Below are 24177 nucleotides of genomic sequence, written 5' to 3' on the forward strand. Positions count from 1 at the left end.
ACTTTCTCCCCTTCCTCATCACGCCTGTCCGGGGAGCCCTGCGCTGGGGGACCTTAGTCCCATGGGTAGTTGACTCATGTTCAGGCTGAGGGGGCAGCGAGGATATAGTCAGTGGGAAAACCAGGAACCACCAGGATGAGGGAGGTTTGCAGCTCACCTGAGCACCTCAAGCCCCCTAGGGTGCGAGCAAGGAGAGGGACGGGGTGCCCCAGGGAATGAGGTTCCAGGCCCCCTGGAGTGGGACTGTTGGCCACTCTCCTGGGGAAGCTCTGGGAAGGCACTGGCAGGTTGCCAGGTTTGGAATGGGGTGGGTCCTGGGTGTAGACAACCTGCCCCAGGTCCAGGAGCTGGTGAATCTATCCACCAGGTCCTGCACGCTCCCCAGAGTGGAGCTGTGCAAAGCCAGACTCTAGTAGCTTGGGAAGAGGCACCCAGGGCTGCCTGGACCTCCCCACAGGGGCACTGTGGACCCCAAACCCTGCCCCCGAGATCAGGCACACAGGGCCATCTGCATAGACATCCAGTCCCTCGGGGAAGGAGAGGACATCCCCCGGGCTCAGGATTACCATGTGGGTGGAAGTACCTGGTCCCAATACTCACCTCCACATCCTGAATGATGAGACCAGAGCTGTAACACTCATTCTGCCAGGGGACCACCACCTCACAACATGCTACCACCCAGGAACGGTCCCCCTCCTCCCCAGCCTTCAGTCCCACCCATGCCCCACACCCACTGCGCACACACAGCAGGGTCCAGCGGGAAGGTCAGCCCGAGATGGGTCACCCTTGTGGCCTGGCCCTGGAGTGGCCCGCTCTGGGCAGCCGTGTGTTACCTCGGGCCTCCTCAGGCAACACAGACAGAGGCGTTGGAGGTGGTCTATGAGCCAACGCCCACAGCGAGCAGGAAGATTGTCCCTCTCCGCTTCCGTGACTCTCACGCCCTCAGAAGGCTTCACACAACAAGACCACATGTTGCTCTGTCGAGCGTCTCTGGTCAAGTGAGCAGGACTGGGGTCTGCGAGCAGAAACTGGGCGCCGGGTCACAATTCAGGTTCTACTGGGCGTGTATTCAGGGACATCACTTCCTGAAGGGTCCATTTCTTGGGCCCCTCCCTGCATTCAGACACACTCCCATGCCCCTCTGGGCTGCTGACTGCCCACCCTCCTGTCCCTTCCCATGCGTGACTACACACATCCCCACCAGAGCGCTCCTCTCTGCTCTTTAGCCATGTAACCAAGGTCCCAGCTCTGAGGAGACAAGAGCTAAGCTCAGGCATCTTTTTCTCAGCAGTTCCCTGTCCTGCTGAGGCCACGGCACCTCCCAGGAGCTGCCCAACGTCCCAACCTGCACAGGCAGAGTCATGTTAGACATTCCTCCCTAGGGACATCCTCAGGGATATATGCACGACACCTCTAGCTCCTGGGGGCTAGCTCCTGGGGGCTGGGGGCTCTGATGCAGAGACTCAGAGATGGAAGAGTGCCAACCAGGCTTGGCACGGAGCATGGAAGAGCACGCAACTCAGGCCCAGGTTTGGGCCTTGTGATCTTGGGCAAGTCGCACCCCCTGTGAGCCATTTTCAGGTGTGCAGCTTTAAGGGGCGGCAATGAGATTAGATCCAGGTGGTGTCATCTACTGGCATCCACCTTGCAAAGATCCAGGCTGCTCTCAAACTAGGTGCTTTTCAGACCAGTCAGTGAATGGGTCAGAGTAGCACACTGGAAATGAAGTCTATGCTGCCTCTGAAATCTGAGGTGGTCCACCAGGCTGGTGAGCTCTGTGTGTTTGTGAGGAGGGGCCAGATACAGCGCTTATTCTTTACCTTGGAAGGTAGAGCTAGGCGTGGCCACACGATAGACTTGTAGAAACATCTCTAAGATGAAAGGCCCCTGAATTTTTGTTGGGTTTATTTCCTGCCTCTGACACGTGACTGTGCCATCAGTATGCCTAGACAAGTTGTACTTCTTGATCACTGTGTCCAATCATCATAATACCATCAATGGGATGGGCCAGTGTGACGTCTTCTGGAAGGAAAAGGAGATAAAGGTTCCTTGTGACTGAGTGACAACCTGAGTCTGGAGATTTGATATACCTGTGAGATACTTTTCTCTCCTTGCCGGATGAAAGCTCACTGCTCTGCTTGTCTTTACTCACAGGAAGAGAATAAAGAGCATTTTCCTCATGAGTAGTTACACACTGGGTGCTTGGGGATCAAGTGATGAAGCCCCATGTGCAGCAGTAACTGCAGTTTGAGACACTGATTACATTGACAGTCATGCCACTGTCATCTCCAGGATTCAAGTGTTTTCTGAATAGGCCAAATGAGTGACTTCAATAAGGGTATGTGGAAATGACCACCCCTACATCTTTCAAATCCTTGGTGGTGACACCGGTTTCTGAAACCTGTCCTGGAAGGCATTACTGCTTTCAATGTATACTTTAGAGGGAGTTCTAGAGGAGGCTTGTACTTGACCTGCCACACAGCATGACTTCCTTGCCGGTACAGGTACAGTCCCCTGTGGCTACCAAGGAGGAAGCCAGGAGCTCTGTCCCTGACAGCTCAGCCCTGTGGGCTGTGCCAGTGGGCACTGCGGGAACTTGCTCGGTGTGGGGGCATGCTGCTCCTGATACCAAAGCAGGTCCTGTCCTTGAGGTCAAATCACAAAACACAATGACAAGGTTTTGGGTAAAGGAAGGAAAGAATAGTTTATTGACTTGCTAGAAATGAGGGAGTGAAAGACTCCTGCTTTAAAGAACCACCGTCCTTCTGACACAAGTGGTCAGGGCTTTTCTTGGGGAAATGGTGGGAGAGAGGCTTGGATGCAAACATGATTTAAAACGGCAGTGACAGTTAAAACCACTACTTGATTTAAAATGTGATAATCCACTTTTATTTTCCAGGACCTTCAAAACAGGCATGTTTTAAGTGCACATTACATACATAGGCATGTTCGTCACTCCACCCAGAAAATAATTGCCCCATGTTTTGAAACTTGAAGCCCTTTTATTCTAACTTACCCATTTCCATATTTGTTAGAAGCTTAGACATGGAAAAATATTTCTTCATTGCAAAGAAAATCCATTACATATTAGCAAACATCAGGACAGAATAATGGAAATGCAGGTGACCTGGAAATACAAGGACATCTCAAGGGGACAGAAGCTCCTTAGTGCCAGCTGATGCTGGCCATGAGAAATACCCTCCCACAATCCCCAGATTTAATTCTATCCTGTGAAATCTCCCAGTTTTTAAATACATCTCAATTTTCAGAAAATTTTGAATTAAATCATTTACTTCTTCTGGCTAGGTATGCAAAGGCTGACAATTTATATTTTCTGATTTGTAAAATCAAGTGATGCCCATTCCATTCAGTGAAGGCATGGCATTGACCCTGAAGCACAGGGTGGTTGAGTTATAGTAGAAGCAGCAGGAGCCAGGAGACATGCTGCTCTCCCAGCTTTTATTTTCCAGGAGCTGCAGCTCTTTGAGAAGGCTATGCCAAGGGTAAGATGGGGTATTAGGAGAGGCACGTGGCCTTTGATGATCAGAAGGGATTTCTAAACTCTCAAAGAGGAAGAGGGGCCTGGCATTCCATGAATAGTAAGGAACAGCAGCCTATGAACCCACGGCATCCTGGCAAAGTGGCCAGCATCTCACTGGGAGGGAAGACGGGTGCAGTAGACTTTGCATAGGGCTTTTTGTGAGGCTGGACATTAGGTTTATGGTTCCAACTCCAAAATACAGAACTTAGTACTTTAAGGGGCTCTCTATGCTTAGGAAACAGAACCCTGTGATTCTCAGGTGAACTGAACACTGGCAAAGATCTTATATAGTCTGCACAACAGTTCTAGGCCTTTTCATGACCCATTGCAGGAAAGCATTTTCCACCACCTTTCATGAGTCAGCCCTTCATATCCAAAAGGAGTCCTGGGCACACAGTTTCACAGAAGTGAAAACAGATATGGATTTGATTTCATTTAATGAACACCAAGAAATGCACTTGCATTTGCAATATAAATTTTATACAAATTCTAATGCATGCATAAAGTAAAATTCAGTGGCTGAGCACTGAGGTTTGGGCATCCAGCAGATCTATTATTTAAGTCCAAATTCTGTTTCATTTGTGATTACATGTACCTTCATGTCTCTGAGCTTCATTTATAAAAGATGCATGAAAATGGTACCTACCTCATAAATAGTACTGAGAATTAAATGAGATAACATTTTAACATACTTAGTGTGGTGTCTGGAACACAGTGATTATTAAATAAATACCAATCATCATTAGGATTCCAGATACCTTCGCAGATATCTTTGCAACAGAGCCAGGCAAGCCTCTGGTCTGGGGGAAGGTAGGCATTTGAGCAGGCCTTGAACTGAGCAGGATTTAGACAGAGGAGGTAGGAAGAGAGATGCGCTTCAAAGGAACGTTGGGTTGTTTTGCTGGGGCCGGTGAGAGCTCTGGCTCCCACATGGCGCTGAGGACACCCACACCCCAAACTATGGTTCATAAGATACTTGGAGCCCTAATTTGTATTCTAGTCATATAATTTAAGACTGGAAAGACCACAAATGTTTTAGGGCATGAGCTGAACGCCTATAGTGGATACCTGGGAAGGATGGGGGCCATTTAATTTTTAAGCAGCAGAAAACGAGTTTAGGAAAGGGAACTGCAAGGGAATCTAAGAGTGTAGTCTTTGAATAGTGTTGAATTTTTACCAGTTAACTTATAAGGAAGATGCTTTCCTGTTGAAAATTCTGAAACATGTTTGCTGTACTTTACTTGGTAATGCTGGAGTCACTGGCTAGCTTTGCTGATAAACCTCCTGGAAGCTCTAACTCAATAACATTCATGATTCAGTCCTTCATACTCAAGAAGAGTCCCATGCGCACAAACCTAGAGAAGTGAAAAACAGGTGAGCAGTGTAGCTGGGCAGCAGGACTGGGAGCTGAGGTACAGTATTTATGACAGTTCCTGGCAAACCATAATAAATCCATGTAGTTTTCTCCCCCGGACCCCAGTCTCGCCATCTTCCCATTAATATTAATAAATTAATATTTCGGTGGTAATGACTTGAGGAAATTACATAACATACTGTGCTCTGATTTCTCTATCTTTACAGAAAAGATAAAAGATATGGCATGACATAGGTCTTTATGAGGATTAAATGTAAAAATGCTTACAAATGCCTAGTATAAAGTTGGCTTATAATAGTAGACCAAAGTTTATTCTGTTAGCATTCTATTTTACTCCAAAAGTGTCTGATTATTTTTTTCTAGGACCAAGACTGAAGCATTTCCTTTGGAAAGCTCTGCTCATTCCAAATATAATGTTTTCTTCAGCTACACATAATCTAACTGGCCATAGGGCTACTATTCATGCAACAGCTTGTGCTTTGTTTATTTGTGCATTTTCCAGTCAAGATTTTAGGACAGTGTGATGACCATTTCTGGATCTCTTTGAGTTTACATTTATTAAATTTCTAGAAAGGGGCAGATGCAGGGTTTAAGACTTGGTTGCTGCATCATACAAAGTTATCAAAAAGTAATCTTAATCTCCCACAGTGTTTCTGTTCTGTCTGGTAGCAAGAATGGGATTTCAAATCATGTTGGCAAGGATGTGGAAATCACATGAAAATTTGATATCTCCAAATGTATGCATTTTCCTTAATAATACTCAACTTACTCCTCAGCCATCCATCCATTCATTCATTCATTCCCTCTGTGTTTATTTTCTAAGAAATATTTATTCAGCATCTACTCTGTGCTATGCAGGGGCTAGGCAGGGGTGCAGGTGTGCAAGGTAAATATGGTCAGCTTTACCCTGTACTCTCAGAGCACCTAGTGTAGCAAGGAAGACAGGGACAAAAATACAGATTCTTATAAATGTTATGGAGGGAAAATACTTGATTTATTTTCTGGCTAAAAGGAAGGCATTTCACGCAAGTTTCCTATAGAAAGTGGTGTTTAATTTGAGACTATCATGACATGCTGGAGCTGGACAAGGAAAAGGGGATTGAGTGTTCCCTGCAGCTCACTTATTGAGGTGTGGATGAAAAAAAGATTTATTTTTGCAACCTGATTGGTGTTAAACGTTTTAATATGCTACATGATTCCCAACTTATTTCCTCTTCTGTTTCCTCCATTTCTTCATGTGGCCTTGCAGTTTTGGGATGCTATGTGGCAGTAACTGTCCCAGTTACTCCACTCTCCCTGTACTCACCCCCTTTGCAATGTGCTTTTTGTAGGTTGTTGTCAAGAGAAAGGCCTATTTCCTGCCCCTTGATCCTGGGTTGGCCTTGTGTCTTGCACTGACCAATAGAATGAGATGCAAGTGACTTTGGGCCAATTCGGAGCCCAGACTCAAGAGGCCGTGAGGACTGGCTCTTTTCCAACCCTTGGGAGGCTGTGCATCATGTAAACCAACTTGAGCTAGCCAGTTGGCGAATGAGATATATGTGGAAGAAAGCCAACAGCCCTCAGCCAGCAAACCCCCAAACATGTAAGAAAGCGCAGCATGACATAGCAGGAACACCTAGTTAGCCCACAGCTGACTACAGATAGACGAGTGAGCTCAGCCCAAGACCAGAAGCACCGCCAGCTGATCCATAGGTTCGTGAACAAAACTAAAATGAGCGTCATTTTAAGTCATTGAGTTGGGGCATCGTGTGAAATAAGTAACTGAGAAGTACCCTGGTCTATTTGAATTTTGCTGGCTTTCCCTCAAGTAGAAATGCCTTGTTATTATGACCTTATGAGTAGAGCATGCTCACTCAGAAGCGAACAGTCAAAACAAAACCGGAACATCCACCCTCCCATCTTTTGCCTCACCATCTCACTTTTCAAAGCATCACTTTTAACTGTCATGGTTGCGTCATTTAGGGCCTGTGTATTGCTAAGCACCACGAGGTCTCTTATATTTATTTTTTCTATGAACAGGAGCAAGAAGTCACTCTGGAAGAGTTCAGGCCTCTACTGTAGTTGGGGCTTTGCTGTAGAAGACTGACTAACTTCGTGCTTGGCTCCACCTCAGCCCCAGGCAGCTGGGGGCTTCAGTGTCTGTGACCCTCCAGGCTGTCATTCTGTACTGTCAGCTCAGGCAGCAGAAGAGTTTTGCACATCTGCTCTCCTTCCCAGTGATAATTGGGTGCTTGCTTATTTCCTCAAGGAACATTGGCCAGGTCCCAGATGCTAGGTTCTGCTTAGCATTTTACACACTAGTGTTGGACTCTCCCTTTCTGAATTCTAGTAGTGAACACATAACAGAATTCTCATTTGGACAGTCCTTAGAGAGTGATACAAGCCATATCCCCAGTAGCCCCACTTTTATGTCTCTGTGGAAAACTAACTTGTGCCTGCTAGAATTTGCATTCATCAGAGAAATAGTTTTGTTTGTATTCCTCCTGATACTGGTGATACAGCTTTGAGAAACAACCAGAAAAGGAGAACTTGGAATGAGTTAACCATTTTAAATAGCCAAAGTATATCTTTATAGGGTTTGAGTGTAAATAAACAGGGTATGAAATGTGGAAGGCTAATTTAAAAAATGATAGTAGGCCATGACTGTCACGTTCCAAGGCAAAAAACTGGACTATGGAAGCATAATTTGCAAAAAGGAAGTGATCAAAATGAATTTTTCGGTCCTTAACTGAACTCTCATCTCTAGTCTCAGAAAATGGTTACAAGCTAAGAGGCTAGACACCAGGTATTAGACTTTGTGATAGAGTTTGTACATGTGTGTGTGTGTACGTGTGTGTTTGATGAATCTCCATCCATGACAGAGGAGGGATGAGAAGTGAGAAGCGTCTCCCCCAGTGGAAAATAGAGTGAGAGACTTTAGTGGGACCTGGAAATCTTATTATTTTAATCATCGGAGGCATATAGTAAAAAAACGTATCAGCAGTTAGGTAAATGATCTATGACCACAGAGCAGGAAGTTGCTTGGCAAGTTACTCCAGCCACTGATGATGGGTTAAAGATGTGGGCCAAGTGTGCCTCCTATGGACCCAATTAGGCCATGGAGAGCAACCCTGGAGGTGGCTACATCATGTGACTGTCCAGAGTGACAAAGACTCATGGTGCAAGGTCAGGGTGCACTACTGAATGCCAAGTAGACAAACACTAAGGAGATCTGCAGGTGGAGATCACGGGAGGCCTTCAGGGTCACGTGAAAGCAGCCCCAGAGTGAGAGGTGTTCACCTCTCTTTCTGTCTCTGCTAAATACCTTCTATAGCCACAGAGCGAGCCGCCAGAACATGCTAGTGCCAGTCAAGACCTTTCCCGTTCCCTCTCCCCTGCCCTTTATCCTACCTCTGCCCCTGTGGGGGCCAACACAGGAGGGACCAAACGGGCGGCCATCTCCTCTGTGTGCTAATTAGCAGGGCTAAATAGGCCAGGAGAGTAGTGTTTTCTTGTAATAAAGTACCAATTGCAGTTAATGCAAGGAGCTAAGCATTTAAATTACTTCCAAAAGACATTCTGGGAGTTTAAGAAACTGAAGGATTTTTAATTATCAAAATGCAAAGGAAAATCTCTGGGACTTGGCGTAGGATTCATCCAAAGGGCAAGAAAGAACTGCCAACCCCACCACCAGGTAGTTGAACCTTTTTGTGGGGAGCAAAGAATGACTGTTTTCTGGTTGTTTCTAAGGTGTTCCACGTTCAGACTGTGTGTAAAGTCTTCCATGTTCAAATTAACAGCTAAATGAACAAGTTTAAGCAAAATAGGACGTTATAGAATTACAAAATTTGCTATAAGATTATTGCAAATTACATTTACCCTGAATTATGAAATTTAAGTTTATCACCTTTCTGGATCATCTTTGAGCCATTGAAAATTATGTGACCAAATTGAAGCTCATGAGAAATCAAATATATTATGTAGACTTTTGATAAATAGTGGGTTGTAGTGGATTTCAAATTCCTGGTCCATACTGCCACATTTTCCCCATGATTTAATTAGGTTGGGGTTCCCTATTCCCACCTCCATGATCATGATCCATTCATTTATTCAGCCATTCATTTATCCACTTCTTTTTTTTTTTCAATATGAAGTACTAAACATTGAGTACGTGTCATTAGGGGGTGGCAGCTCCTAATCACAAAGGTTAGAAATGTAATTACAATCTGTGAGAAAAGCCCTGAACCAAGAAAAGTGACATCATACTCTATAGTCCCTGTAGACTCTGTTACATGACTTCCTGACAACATGGGAACTGAGATGCCAGGTGAATTAGGAGAAAGAGTGATCAAAGGAGAAGAGGAGGAGGTGCAGTGACCCTGTGACGCTAGGATGTGTGTGGAAGAGTGGCTGGAAAGAGGAGAGCAGGGTAGCATGGCTAGTGGGGAATCCTAGTGCCTGGCAACGGCTGGCTGAGCTGGCCACATTGGTGATGCGGGTCTAACCTAAAAAATGACAGGAAACCATTTATGGATTTTAAACTCAGGGTTTGTGTGAAGTGATTTACAAAGTCAGATAATGTATTATCATCTTAAACCAAGGGAAGCAGAATTACAAAAATTAACATGTTGCCCCAAATAACCGTCCTCAGAAATCCAACGTAGAAATGATTTCTCTGTTCTCCAGCCCATGAAATTTCTCTGTTTCTGTAACTAATGGAGAGATACTTATAACTGATTGTTTTGATATAGCTAAAAATTAATTCTAGGGAATCTGAGTGCTCAGTCTTTTCCCCTAAAAAATAGCACTGATGGTGTCTGCCTTCAAGGAGCTTCCGCACCTCTGATGGGGATGGTGTTTTACAGCAAGAAGGCATTTTTGCCCCCTCATTCAGTAAGACAGGACACTAGACTTTGTTTTTCCGTAGTTCACGGAATTTTTTTTGAAACCGCTTATTTTATTTTTCCAATTTTTTTTTTCCTATCAAGATTGTTAAAGTTACAGGAGCAGTTGAAAATCAAGGGATTTGGTGACATTAACTGACATGTATGTGTGTTTAAAGCCATGTATGGGTTTTAAGCTTGGGTCTTATTTGGTTTAGTTTGCAAAGTCTGATAACTTATTTCATATACTATATATAACTATATGTGTGACACACACACGCAGACACACACACACACACAGAGTCCCTTAAACTTAATTTTTACTAAACATGGGCATAGCCCCTGAGATTATACCCTATACTACACCACAAAACTGTTGGAAAGAATACGACTGGTTAGTAATTTCATTCTTGTTGAAGAAATTCTAAATATCCAACTACTCTCTGATTCTCTTGGGGAAAAATTATTAACCAGGAATAAGCAGTTCAGAAAATGTAAAAAGTGACTTCACCTCACTTACCCCTCAATAGATTAATCCTGGTTAAGAACCATGATCACAATGCGCAGGCTCAAATTCTGACAGTAATGCCAGCTCCTTGTGTCTTTCACGGCAGGGAACTTGGCCCTACCATGTGACCTCTGTGCCAGGAGTCCTCCCTGACATTGGTCCTAGTTGGCAGCTGTTGGCTTTCTTTGGAAAGGCCCTGCAGGTACGATGCACCAACAGTATTCACAAAGAATGCCTGTCTCGGTGAAAAGCCATTAAAGACATCATAAAGAAAAAGGCTCAGACTTCATGCTGGATATTTACAGGGACACGTTCCGGAATCTGTAAACCGACGAGGATCTATGTCAAATAATATTTGCACTGCCGTCTCCTGTCCAAGACAGGCACTGCAATTTCCTCTTTTTTTAAACATTAAAATCAACAGAAGTCTGTTCTGTATTTTGGAAAGTTGGCAGGAAAAGTTTTTTTTTTTTTTAAGAGAAATGTATAAATACTTCATCTTATGCTGGCTTCATTCTATAAAATGTGGTTTAAAACAATTCATTCAATAAGCACTTCGTGAATCCTTACCAGGAATCAATTAATTATGTTACTCAGGAGAAATACAGTGTGGAATGAGATAGACAGGAAGCTTGTCGTCACCGAGCATACAGGTTAGTATAGGAGGAAAGGGAAGGAAGGGGGAAGGAATAAGTAAGTACACCGGAGAGAGTGGAGTGGCATGATTAAGCTCCTAGAATGAAAGAAGACGTGTGGAACTTGCAGAGAACTCAATGCACTATGGTGGGGGCAAGACTGGAGATGACCTGATTATGTAAGCTGAGCCATGTGTCCCACTGTGAGGAAGCAGTTTAGATTCTATGGTTTATAAGAAGAGGAGATGACAGATCAGATTCACCTTTTAATAGTAAAACCAACTAACATTTCTTGAGCTCTTACTACATGCACATCACTGAGGTGAAATCTACATTTATTATCTTATTTTATTCTTACAATAATTTTATGAGTGAAGTCAAGGGTTAGAATGATGGACTGGATGGACCTGAGTCACATGGCCACTTCTGCAGCTGGAGTTCAGGCAGCCCCTGCAATAGAACCATAAAATCTGAGATTATTGATGATATTATCTCGAAAGAAAATTCAAACTACTGTGTCAGAGAAAAAAAAAAAGAGTCAATGGATTCTGTACAGGTGAGAATGACAGATGGCCATTATCCCCCAGCCCAATAAATTTAATTTTTTAAAATATAGTTTTGCTGTGTTTAACCATTTATTACCAAAACTTTTGCCAACAATTTCATAAAATTGTAGCAAATAGCAAACTTGAGTTGTGCATAATCCTACCAACATTGTTACAGAAAATGCACACAAAGGAGGCCAGAAAGGAGTTTTAAAAGTAGTGTGACTTTTTTCAACTAGTTCATGATCAATCAAAAATATTTTTGAAGTCATGGCAATTATCCCAACAGATTTCATTTGTGAATATTAAAAAATCAATGAAAGAATCTTGGCGTTTGCTACTAATTGTAAGTGTTGAAAAAAATGCCCTGAGAATGTCTTCTCTCAGGTCTCATGGGCAGGCAATAGCTTTTCTTGAACATCGCTATGGAGATTTTTCTAGGGCAGCAGTTTAAAATTGATGGTTCCCAAATCTCCTGGCGTTTCAAAGTTTTTCCCACATTTCATGGTATTTTCTTTGGTTTCAAGTTTTGTGTTTAAATCACACTGGCAAATCGGTGGTATAAAAAGTTACCTTTTTCAGAAAACTCTTTGGTTATTCAGAGTTTGGAGAAAGCAACAGTTCTCAAACTCTTCAGTCTCGTGACCCCTTATATTCTTAAAAATTATGGAGAATCCTGAAGAGCTTTTCTTTTTTGTGGATTAAGTTCAACGATATTTCTCATATTAGAAATTAAAATTGTGAATTAAAAAATTATTTATTCATTAAGATAGTAAGCGCATTATATATTAACAGAATGAACATTTTTTTCATGAAAAATAACTACATTTTCCAAAACTGTAACAAGTGGTCAGCAGATTGAGATTGTTTTACTTGTTTGCAAATCTCTTTAATGTCTGGCTTAATAGAACATAGATTCTTGTATCTGCTTTGCACTGAGTCAGTTCTGGATTCAGTCGGATATATTGCTTTGGTGAAAATACATGAAGGAAATCTGGCTTTGTATAGATGCATAATTGAAAAGGGAGGATATTTTAATAGTCTTTTCTTATAATTGTGGATATTCCTCTTTTATACTCTTCTCAAACTCAACAAATAGCAGTTTCATAAGGGTTAGTTGCATGTCCATAACTCATCATATTCTGTTACATTAAAATCCATTGGTCTAACTTGCACTTCAAGTCGATCTTTTTCCCATGCATGATTTATAAGATCATGCTTTAGAAAATATCAGTTCACTAAGTCATCCAAATCTTCCTTATGTGGACACATTTTGCTATATAAATCAATACATTGCATTAATTAATATCACCACTGATATCATAAGAAAAGTCCTTGAAGTATTAGTATGCTGTCAAGCTCACAGTAGTGGATACAAGCTTTTCAAAAATTTTGCTTGACAGCTCAAATTTATCAGTGTCAACAAATTCTGTCAGTTGTCTCATTAAAGCAATAAGCTCATTTCATTCATTTCTGAGAAAATGTCTACTAAATAGGCAAGTCTATGTAGCAGTGAAAAATACATGATTATTAGTACAGCTTGATGCTGTAGCTTTGATGTGCTAAGGTAACAGCAGCACATTTATCCATCATCGTTTTTGGACTTTCAGTGCATTTGTCAGTACACTGAGGAAAGGCAAATAACACCTTACTTAGTATTTTTATGAAAATAGTTTTGATTTCATGTCCTCACTTCCCCAATGGGTCTTAGAGATCTCCAGAAGTTCTGCTGTAGGGTGAAAACACATGACTGTTACTGGAGATCAGACTGAAATCTCCAGCCGCAGTGGTTTTGACCATGTATGGTCTTTGATTAGTCTTGTTCCTAGACACATACATATATTGCTTAATTTATGCCTATAATGGGCAATGAGTGGTTCAAGGCAGAAGCACAAATACCATGACTATTGAAAGAGAACATGGTATCAGGACCACAAAAATTAGAATATCTGGTCATATTTTGTCTCAGAATAGTTTGTTCTTTGACAAACCACAAAAACCATGGTATAAAGAGGACATGTCACTAGTGTCATGTCCAGTTTTCATTTTCACTTATTAGGAATAGAATTTTCACGTTAATAAGGTAGGCGATACAGAAAATTTAAGCGAGGATTCTCCTTCATTTTGTTAGTTAGAAACAAAGTGTAACATGTTTCAAAAATAGGTGAAATGGTTTTTGTCATGTATTCATTTCTAATATCCAGTGATGAAGTGATTTTATTCTATTTTGTTTGTTTGTTTATTCTATTTTTGATATGACACAAAGTGAAATTTCTCTCCCTATGGTGAGATACATTGGATCCTGATACAAATGGTATGTCTTTTCAAATTTGTATCTTGGCAGATGGATTTTCTTTATGCAATGATTTTAAAGATAATTAAGAAGCACATATTAGTTATTAGATAGGTAAAATATGTTGCTTTGTACACACAGTTTAATTTTCTTTTAATGTGAAAAAATATTTTTTTAAACAAAAGTACGTTTTCATATTTAGCTGAAGTGATGAAGATCCTAAGGGTGTTTCTGAAATTGTACATTAGAATAAAAGAGGCTGTCAAATAAAATAAAATAAAAACTGTTAATGCTCTGCTGTGCTATGTTGTGGTGTAAGGAACCAACCATATATTGCAGCATCTTGGGCATCCCTATGTGATGAGCAGCATTATTTATATTCTGTCCACATAAGAAAGTGGAAGACAAGGGAAATCCCAGTTAGTCAGGTAGAGAAAGCATACAGAGGGCACTCCTAACTCCATATGCATGTGATTCTCTCTGTCTTCTGAACAGTGGGTCCTGTAGTTCTCTGTGTCCATCACTGGATCATAAATTCTACCCATCACATGGCTGCCTCGCTTCTCTCTGGTTTTCAGGTCTTCACCAGAATTCTAGTATTCCTGAAATGAATTAACAATTACTTAAGCATCAGTAGTTTTACTATCTGACCCTTCCAGAAACGCTAGGATCTTGCTCCATGATTATAGGACAGTGGGACTCATGGAAAGCTATGTAAGTCTTAGGTGCCTCCTGAGAAGAAAGCTCCATGGAAAGCTGGAGAGAAAGAATTTCTACTCTCAGGGTAGTTTTGCATCCTGCTGATTTTCTTTTTCTGTGGTCACATCAGCAAAATGATCACAGCAATGATCAGATTTGTTTTATTTTTTCAGCATTCAAAATCACAACCCCTAGGCCTATGAGTATCTTAGGGGTCTATAAAAATATTTGATATTAAAAAATAGCATCAGAATTCCAAAAGAGACCACGAAATCAACATTAATGAATAATTAAATCAATACCAAGTTTTACATTAGGTCAACCTAATTAATTATTAAATTTAGTTATTAAAACAATTTCACTACACTTCAAAACAATTTCTAGATTAGACTAATAGGGCAAAAATTTCTGAGTATGCTTGATTGCTGTTTAGAAATCATAGTCAACCATGAATTAATTAGGTTATTCACAGTCCGACAATTTTAAAGCAAAATTATAACATTTCATTCAAATTATATACAGAACAAGTTGCATTTATTATGAGACAGGAGGGTATTGTATATGTTTGTTGTCATGTATGATAGAAGCTTTAAAAGAAAGTATTTGGAATCCATGTCATTTTAACATAGTCCTGACAAAATTGCCTCTTACTGTTTAAACACCAATTTCAAAGAAAAGGTCTGCTCCAGAAATGAAAGTAGAGTTTGCAAGAAGCATACTTTGGTATATCTTAAAAAGGCCTCTCTGTGGCTTGTCTGCAGCCTAGAGTCATTGAGTGAAAACTTTCAGCAGTATGACTGACTTGGGAAAATCATGATATGTCTCTGCTAGTAAAGAAAAATACTGTGTATTTAAAAAAAAAAAGATGGAGAAAAGATTATATCTCATCAGAATTTGTGTGATTTTATTTCTTTGATGCTAGATGAAAGTTATTTCTTTGGTGAAAAGGCGCAGATCTCGTGTTGCTGGGTAGATAGAGAGGGTGAGAACAGCCATTTGTCTTTGCTTTCTGAAAGCAGAGAGAACTCCGATGCTCCTGATGAGAGCGCTGGACACTTGGAGATTATCTGGTAACAATATCAAGGGACATAATCCTGAACAGAAATTCAGTTCATCTTAAAGCAAAGATGAGAAATGATTGAGAAATGACTACCTTTAAAGAAAACAAAAGAAAACAAAGTGATCATAGGTTGTATGCACTAAGAATAAAAAGAAAGAACTATTAAGTAACACATTCCAATGTGTACTTACTTGGTAGAAACTTTACTATAATGATGAGTTATCCTAGAAACATCTCATGATAATATCTTGATATTGGTTTATTCAAATAAGTTAAAATTAGTTCCTTCCTCCCCCCCGCCTTCTTTCTTCCTCTTTCATTCTTTCTTTTCCCATCTCCCTCTCTTTCTTTCTTAGTCTACTAACCCTTCCTTGTTCTCTTTACACTCCATCTTCCCTGAAATCTCACAAACAACATGGGATTGTTACAGACAAGAGTTTACAAAGGAAGGGGATTTTCCTTGGGTGTAGGAAGGACAGATGCCTTCTAGTTTGTAATTAATCTCTTAATGGAATGATGTTCTCTTGGGGGAGGAAAGCTGTATCCTAGATCTCTTTTGAGGGATATGTCCATTGTTTTTGATCCCTCAAAGCCTTAGCAATTTTCAGATTAGCAAAATTGAGGATGGCAACTTACTATTTTTAGTTTCAGGCTCCTAAGCCTCACTGTTTAAGGCTCAATGCAGTATTATTCCCAAAGGTAAGTGAGCAGGACAAATTATGATGCCACAGCCCTAGAGAGGCCTATGATAGGATTTGGGGGACTTCTTCAGATAATTCTTCTGAGTTCAATTCAGTTGAATGTGAGGAACATTCAATATTATTTTCCTAGGGAAGGATGGTAAGAACACTTCAAGAAAAAAAAAATCTAAGTTTATACAGCTAGTTGAAAAGACTGAAAGTCATATCTAAATTCATTTATGAAATTTTTTTTTCACCACTTAAACCAGAAGCACAGGTAAAAGACTATTTGCTTTACCAAGAAAGAGGCTCTTAGTGGTCCTTAATAATTACAATATGGAGGTGAGACAGTTGTTTAGTAGGTGGAAGCAGAGGTAGGAGAGGAAAGGGGTGTGTGTGTGTGTGAATGGGCATCAGCTTGTCTTACTCTGTATCTGTACCTGGTGGCTGTGAGGAGTGGGGAGGACCTCTTGAAAGACAGCTGGCAGAGTCTGAAGTTGGCAGTTAAGAAATCATGTGACATGGACATAGCAAAGCTCTTTTCTGAAGTGTGTTTACATAGAAATGGCAGGAAGATAGTGTTCCTATGTAGTAGCCCAGCCCATTTTTTTCTCCCAACAGAACTGGGCACATTCCTGCTCTGGCATCAGTGTGTCACATCAGTAACTTAGTGATGTAACATCACGTGAAGCTAATTGTTCAGTGAGTTTCATTGTCAAGTCAAATGTATAAAGAAAGGGTTTCTGAAATGCACTTGTGTATTTGCAATGCGATTATTAACCTTGCTGAACCTCAGTCTTGTAATTTGTACATGGGGAGCCCTCTGAAACTGAAGTGTGTCTTTAGGATTACAGATGATGTAAGTAATTTAAATATAGCCAGACTAACCAAGCACTCAGAAACAAACAGCTAATATAATAGTTTGGGATAAAAGCACAGATGCCAATTTTTCTTTTTATGACCTCTCCTCTCCTTTATCAAATATCTTCAAATATATCTGAAAATCGGTACACCATAAATTCTATGCATCTTGGTTGAAGAAAATTTCCATCCCCAAATTCTGATCTCCATAGTATCCTGCCAATGACCTATGCAGCTCTTTGGGGATCCTTAAATAGAGAAAGAGGTAAGGAGTGATTTTTAATTTTGAAAAAAATGAAAGTCTTAGAAATGGTTATAAAATTTATAGGGAATGAAGATAAATTTAGAGAAATGTTGCAATGAAAACATGAAAGCAGCCAGATCAGCACAATGATGATGAAAGAAAGAAGGGAGGAAGGGAGGAAGAAAACGGGAAGGGTAAAGAAAAGAAAAAATTGCAGGGTGTGGAAAAGACATTTTAGACTTGGGAGACCTATGAACCGAAGCAGAATCAAAACATTCCCCAAGTGGTCATGTCACTCGCTTTTCCCAATGGGATATTGTTCCTCTAGTAATATAGAAACTAACCCCAAAGGGGGTCAGGTGTACAGGAGAACAAGACCTCTGTTTCCACAATTTGTTCTTTATTCTCAGGAGTTGATCTGCAAATAAAGCTTGTTTTAGAGTCCATTGTTATGAAATTGTTTCATCACCCGCCAATTATTAGCAAACATCAGAAATATTTGGTGATTTGAAAGAGCAGGCAGCAGATAAGCAGAGGCTATGAGAGCCGTTCCATCGCTGCAGACATTACTAGACTAATACTTTTTCTCTGCTCGTGTTCACAGTACCGAAAGTAAGCTGCAAGGTGGGCCAGTCTGCGTCCACATCTGGCGTGCCCCCGCTGTCAATTACTCCTCTCAGGCAAGCCAGTGACCTGCAGCAGAGTCAGGTACCACCATCGTTAGCCAGTCGTGATTGACTGCCTGTAATGTGACATGCCAATCGCTTCCCACCTCTGTCTGTCATGTGTTGCTGTAGACAACTTTCGCATTTGCTTTTCTTCTCTGTGTGTATGGGTTGAGGGGATGAGTTGTGGCAGTCTGTGTTTTCATCCAAAAAGGAGTCTTTCTTCCCTATGATTGGTGACCCTTTCTTTGCTGTCTGTTACCAAATCGTTTTTTGTTGTGGTTTCCATCATTATGTAATATAAATGTAGTAAACTTGTATTAATAGTTCTGTGTATCAGTTTACTATTCCTGGCTTATATAAAAGCAGATTTATATCAGTGTAAAGGATGCAAACACAAGTCTAAGGCATTTCAAAGCACCTGCCTAGTGACTTTGTCTTTTAAACTCTCTGCTGGCCTACAGGACCAAATGAAGTATCTCTGAAGGCTGGTTGACCTAAGGCTCATTGGTTTGCAACTATATGGTTTCTAATATTTAGTTCTTCCCAGAGATAAATTGAGGAATTGCCTAGCAGGAAAAAATGACTAAGGCTCACAAAGGTGGAGAAATAGCAAAAAATCCCGAATAAAAATAGTTGAGAATCAAGAGGCTAAATGAGCTACTGTTGCTTTCTCCAGTTAGCTGTTCTAATGGTTGTTGGTCATGTACTCTAGTGTATGGTGACGGTCTTAGAGTGTTACAGTCGGAGGGATATGGTGACATGAAGGGTAGAGAGCTCTACACACGAGGTCGTCACTTTTACAGATGCTGCTGGAACCCAAAGAGTCTGAGTGAGTCTCAGTGGTATGTGCCAGGAACCTCAGTAAGTTTGCAGAAGGACCAGGTCTAGAACCCAATTATCACATGTCTTATAGTAGCTTATTATTTGATATTAGAGACTGGAATATAAATTTGCTCTCCGTTTTGTTTCTACTAAGAAGAAACTCACTTTGGATGAGTGCCTATGAAAATCATTCATTGACTTGGGGGTCTTCCCCCTTTGGTCAATCGGGATGAGCTGCCTTATTGGTCAGCTGTTGGAGCTAGAATGTACTGAGGTCTGTCAGCAACGGGACCAGGACGGGCTGCAAGAACCCAGGTGACTGTTACGGTGAATGCTGGAAAACAGGAAGGTGTCTTTTTGTTTTTGCTTTAACTTGTTCTTAATTGCTTTGGGTGCATTAGAGAAATATACCCACTGACATTTGAGCCAGTGACAAGTGACCTCCAGCAATGCCTTTAATCTTGCCTTCCAAACACTTCTGTGGCCTCTTAGTCAAATAACATGTGGAGTCTAATTCCTAGTAAGATTTTCAGTGGTATTAAATTTATCTCAGGTATGTTCCCCATTATCTTTGTTGCCTAAATAAATGATGTGTTTTATCACAGAAACTGATTTGATTAAATGTTGTTCTTTCTTTACTCCCATTAGTAGTTGCAGAACTGTAAGCTACAAAAAATAAACAAAAAAAAACTTTTGTGTTACTGTACTGTTCCCCACTATTATCTCTTTCTCCAATTCATAATAAAGGAGTATTTTAGTGGCATTGAGGAATATTGATTTAGATGTTCCTGAACCAGTAAGTTATATTATGAGATTTGTGCCTAAAACTTCTGGTCACTATTGTCTCAATATATGCAAAGCAAACTTTGCTAACAATGCTTTTGCCCTTGTTAGGTCTGTTATTTCTAGTTGCTACTGTTCACTCAGTTCTCCTCCTTTGAAGCATTTAATTTTCTAAGAAAATTTCTAAAGACCATTTAGGATACTCAAAACTAGAATTGGGTGTTTTGCTTTAGTTAAGACTTACTAAATTTTTGTCAAATTTGATGACTTAAAACAGGCACAAACCTTCAAATATCAATTCAGGTTGATTTTGTAATGATTTCTTTAAATAAGAAAACTTCTTGGCACATGAACTCCTATCACAAGTAGTCCATCAGTGGAAGAAGCCAAAACAGCTTCAGAACCAAATACCCGCATTAGATTAAAAATGTATCAGGCAAAAATCCTCAAATGTGAGATGTATTTTTTTTAATCATTCCATTAAAAACAACAAACATCCTCTTATACTGATGATGTGGCCGGCCAGTGGTCAGGCCTCCTGTATTGAGAAAGACAATTTTTAGGAATACAACTAACAAAATCAAAGACTGAAAGGCGGTGCAGCCTGCACACAGTCAACAAGGACCTCAAGAAACCTGTGGTTTCTGCCTGTGCTGCTCAGGGCTGGGACAGCCTGAACAAGCAGAGACACCTCTAACAATTCACAGTAGTCTTCATTTCTGTTTGTCCCTCCCGACCCTACATAATCCTGTGGGCTTCATGAATAAGTAAGGCAAAATATTTCATTTCCTCCACACACTTTGAACAAAATTTTTTTTCTGCCTTTCCAAATTATAAGTACATTTGATGCATACATTAAGTGGAGCTGTTGCTTGGCATTCAAATGGAGAGCATTTGAAACTAAACATTCTTAAGCTGAAAGAGATCTCAGAGACAATCGCATCCAGCCCAGCATTTCATCAAGGATGAACCCAAATCTCAGGAGGTTAACGTGGCTTTTCCAGTGTGTCACCATTAGTGTGTGACAGAACCAGGGCCAGTCATCAGCATTTACTTATTCCTTCTTTGGTCTGGTTTTTGATGAGTCACACAGACTCAGGCGTGGACCCTCCCTGTTACAGATCACTATGTGAGAAAGGGAAGCCCAGAGACGCCGCAGAGACATGAGTGTGTATAGTGCCATGCCCACATAACTTTTTATTTTTTTTCTCCAGTGGAATATAGCCAGGGGTTTATTCCTTGTTTTCATTATTCCTGAAAAACTTCAGAAATGCCAGAGACATGCTGTTGTCATAAAGTACATATGCAGCGTAATTCTCAAAAAAAAAAAAGCTTAAAAATCAAATGTGTGAACTTCATTTGGATCCTGTGGCTGCCGTACGAATATGCCTTGCAGAGCACTAACTGCTGAGAGTCACTGGCCAAGGCTGCACTCAGCAATGTCACTGTGTCCTATGGAAACCACACTTTCCACTGAGGATGATGTGCGCCAGGGAACCTGAGGCCAACCTAGTCCCAGAGACCCAGGACTCTCCGGACAATGGAATTTGGCTGCAAGGCTCTCCAGTGATCTTGCTGAATTTTTCTTAGACTACAGGGCAGTGGGTGGGGCCTGGGACTAGTATAGGGCACTTCCAGCCATCCTTCCATCTCTATTTCCATCCCTCAGGGTCAGCCTTGCTTCACAGACAGGTCTCCTGGTCCTTTCTCAGCTCCTTCCCCCTAGAAATTTCCTCTAATAAAAATCTTTGCATGTGTAACTCTGAGCTGGAGAGTTTTAAGAATCATCTCCAGGTTGCCAGAAAAAGGCCTTTTAACTCACTTGTTGTTGTTCAGCATCTTTGTTGTTCTTTCTTCTTTTTGCCTCTGTTAACTAGATAGCAACTTCTATCCCAGTGGCCTGCAGCCTGGTGTCCGTCCTGTCCACTCTTAACATGCTTTGCAGTACATAGGTCATTAGATCTCAATGTTGCTACCCTCGTCTGTTTTCCCAGGGGCGTCCTTGCTAGGCTGTCCATCTGCTGCCAAGATAAGATTAGAAGGATGTTAGTGGAAGCAGCAGGAAGTATTTTCAGGCTGTTTCATCCTAGCAGTTTTGTTCAGTCATAATTTAGGAGAAGCAACCACACTTGATAAAGAGGCTCCTTAAACTGACCCATCTTCATAGTAGATATTTTGTATTTGAAATTATAATAAAAATCTTTGAAGTCAGACAATTCAAGCAGAGTGCTTCAGGGAGAAGGAAAGAATGTGCTACAATTAGTGCCTGACTGGTGACTACCTAGAGATGGCCACCAGAGGAGTCAGGGGAAAATACTATCACTGGGTTCCAGCAAAAAATAGAATAGAGCAGTAGGGAGTAGGTTGTGCAATATCAGAACAACCACAGTGGGAAAATAATGGCACTCATTTCTAATATCCTAAGTGATTACTTGGAAAAAGAGAAAATAAAAGGCTTACCTGTGAGATTGAGGGAGGTACATAATGTTAATAGCCTGCTATCAAAACATCGGAAAAACAGCCTTCTGTATTCCCAGCTCTCCGCCTTATTCTGAAAGCGGAGATGGCATCAGGTCCCTTTGTATCACCTTTTATGTGAGGTGCTCTCTCTCTCTCTCTTTCCATATATATCTTTTCTGGAAAGACATTTTATTAACTTGAATTTACACACATAAGGGGTGATTTACATCGCTGTGATTTGTGTGAGGAGGTTTCACTTGTCTTTTACAAAAAAAGTTTGTCATGAAAATACTCAAATACACTAAACAATAGCCAGAGAACTCTAACAGACCCCCATAAAAACCATCATCGAGCTTCATCGTTTACCAGGATTTGACCAAACTTGCTTCATCCACCTTCTTTCCTCCCTCCCATCCTTCCTTCTTTCCTGCGTTCCTCCTCTCTTCCTCGCTCCACCTCCACTTCTTGCTGTGATAAGTGAAACTCCAGACACATGGGTTCTTTCATCGCTACATCTTTGTCTGTGTGCACTTTTGAAAAAACAGAGACCTTTGCCTGCATAACCAGTGCTGTCTGGGCACTTGAATGGGAACAATAAGCCCTTGTTAATATCATCAACTAGTCCCCCAGATTTAGATTTCCCTGACTGCCTCAAACATGACTTTTTCCACTTGGAGTTTTTAGAACTTAAGCTTTGTTGTATCTACACTGATTAGTAAGAGGAGAGCTCATGGAGGCATTTGCATGGCTAATGCTAGATTGGAAAGGGGGAAGGAAATTAAAGACAACCCCTGGGTAGCTATTACTGGTGCTGTGTGTATGTGGCCATAAAAGTGATTGTTTTGTGTTCACTGCTCTATCTTAGGATACCATGGACTCTTGAGGTGGTTCCAGGAAGATGAATCATTTGCACACTAAATCCCAGTCGAGCCCCTGGGACAGTGGGGTCCTTTGCTGTAGGCAGGAGTTAGAGGTAAAATTCCATGATTTTTCTTTAAATTGTGCCTGCTTTGTTAGACCATTATGACCAGCAAGCTTGTACAATCACTATAGCTCATGGCTCTATGTATTGAAGCATATACGATGTATTTATTTCCATTATCTGTATTGGAAATTATGTAATTAGAAAACACAGAATTAGGAAATGTTATTTGCAACTAGTTGGATGAAATTGAAGGACACATGCTAAGTGAAATAAGCCAGAGACAAAGACAAATACGAACAATCTCACTTATATGTGAAATCTAAAAGAGTTCAACTCGTAGAAGCATTAACTCGAATGGTGGTTGCCAGTAGTTGGGGTTTTGGGGAATTGAGGGTGGAAAGCTTCAACTATGCAAGATGGATAAGTTCAGGAGATCTAATGTAGAGCCTGGTGACTCTTATTATTACTGTATTCATCCTTGAAATTTGCTGTGAGTGGGTTTTTAAGTATTGTCACTTCACACACACAAAAGACACATATGTGAGGTGACTGAAATGTTATTTGACTTGATTGTGGCAGTCATCTCACAGTGCTTTACATATACCAGAAGAGCAAGTTGTACACCTCAAATATACATACATTTTTTGTCAGTTACACATCAAAACTGAAAGAAAATTGAGATAAAATTAAAGAGACACAGAAATAGCATAGCAGATACATAGGGAAGAAGAAACTGATATATAGGACCTGGTAAGGACATTTAAAAGAATAACACTGATGACGATGATAATATTTGGAACAATAGCTAATCATTAGAGAGAGCCCTTAGTCCTTTTTTTTGCCTTCTCTGCTACTTTAAGTCTTATTCCTCACCCTTCCCAACTCCGAAGAACAGATTTTCAGTTTTCGGTTACTACCTCAAACCACAGATGTCTGTGTGTCATCCAAGAAGCAGTGGTTGGGCACCTACCTAGTGTCAGGCAGTAGGGATTGTGATCACGAAACTAGGGCTCTACCTTCCATGAGATCAGTCTAATGGGGAAGAAAAACGTGCTCTAGAATGAGAAGCTAAGACAATCAAATTCCAGTAGGTAGGGGATTGGCCGTGCTTGCTCCAGTCGGGAGGTGGAAGGTGAGCGGGACACAGGGACCTGTGTTCAAGTGAGAATGTCAGCACCTAGCATTTACAGGGGCTGTGCGCGCATGGATTGGA

General features: G+C 41.1%; 1 long non-coding RNA gene across 4 annotated transcripts in view; it reads left to right on the forward strand.

The window, feature by feature from the left end:
- The window catches only part of LOC140844968 (uncharacterized), a 64023-nt gene that overhangs the window by 29788 nt on the left and 10058 nt on the right, over positions 1-24177 (forward strand). For all 4 annotated transcript variants that reach the window (XR_012123554.1, XR_012123557.1, XR_012123556.1 and 1 more), the window contains exons 2-3: positions 17911-18014; positions 22905-23012. This is a non-coding gene — a long non-coding RNA (uncharacterized lncRNA). The remainder of the gene's footprint in view (positions 1-17910; positions 18015-22904; positions 23013-24177) is intronic.

Source organism: Manis javanica, chromosome 12, assembly GCF_040802235.1.
Source record: "Manis javanica isolate MJ-LG chromosome 12, MJ_LKY, whole genome shotgun sequence".
Lineage (NCBI taxonomy): Eukaryota > Metazoa > Chordata > Mammalia > Pholidota > Manidae > Manis > Manis javanica.